The following is a 1,145-nucleotide window of genomic DNA, read 5'->3' on the forward strand; positions in this document are numbered from 1 at the left end:
AAAGTGTGGAAGAAAAACAAGAGGAGTAGGGGGTAGGCGGAAAAGGGAAGGGAGGGGGAAAACCGGTACCATAATGTGTGTTACTCTATGATATGATAATGTACTGTTCGAGAAGATTATGCATGTAGGCTCATGTATGATAATTTGGCGAGACAAAGCCGCATTGTCGGAACATAAATTGAATTGCTGCCAACCAGCCCCCTCCCCACCTACCCTCCTACCCTTCCCCTCTTCTTTCTATCTTTCTTTCTCTCCACCCACCCTCTCCCACTCTTTATATCGAAAGTAACGCCCATCGAGGCGTGTAAAAGTGTTTGTATGTATGTATGTATCTATGTACATATATAGAAATATACTACTACTTATATGTTACATGATCATTGAAAGTTTATTTCATCTCTTTTTCTTTTTCCCCTCCCCCTCTTACTCTTTCTCTTTTTTTTCTTCCATTTCCTCCTTTCTATCACCTATATTTTAACGTGTATGTATTGGATTAACAAATATATGTATATATGTATTTATGTGTGTGTGTGTGTTTGAGCCAATAAGAATGATTATTTTAAATATTTCTTATCCAATGGTGGTATTCGAAAATGGTTTTTTTTTATTGATTAATGTACGTGCAAGTCGAATTTTAAACAAAATAAAAATATATATATATACTATTGTTTTTATTAATTATAATGTTTTTTATAATTCTCATATTTTCTTTTTTTCTTTTTCTAGATAACAGTTTTTATCGACTCACCCTGTATATGATCGGCAAAAAGATTTCATTCGTAATCTGTAAAAAGGTTACTATGATTTGTACAGATAAGGGGTTTAATTTGGTGCGAATTGTGTATACTAGTTAGTACAAAATTCCCTAGCAGTGATATTCTTTCTTTTTCTATTGGATGATCATTTCTCTCTCTTTCTCTTTCAATTTTCTAGTTGATTTCATTTAATTATTCAATCAATACAAATGTTTATCGTATGCGAATTAACATTGTATATACTTTTATACATATTCAATAGAAAAATAATAAATATAATAAATAATATATCCGTTTTTTTAATATTACAATTCGTATAGTTATTTTTACTAAATTTTGAAACATATATACATATATACATACAAAAATCTAACCATCTATGAGACTTTT

The sequence above is a fragment of the Polistes fuscatus genome, unplaced genomic scaffold, assembly GCF_010416935.1.
Source record: "Polistes fuscatus isolate 324 unplaced genomic scaffold, CU_Pfus_HIC Scaffold16, whole genome shotgun sequence".
Classification (NCBI taxonomy): Eukaryota; Metazoa; Arthropoda; class Insecta; order Hymenoptera; family Vespidae; genus Polistes; species Polistes fuscatus.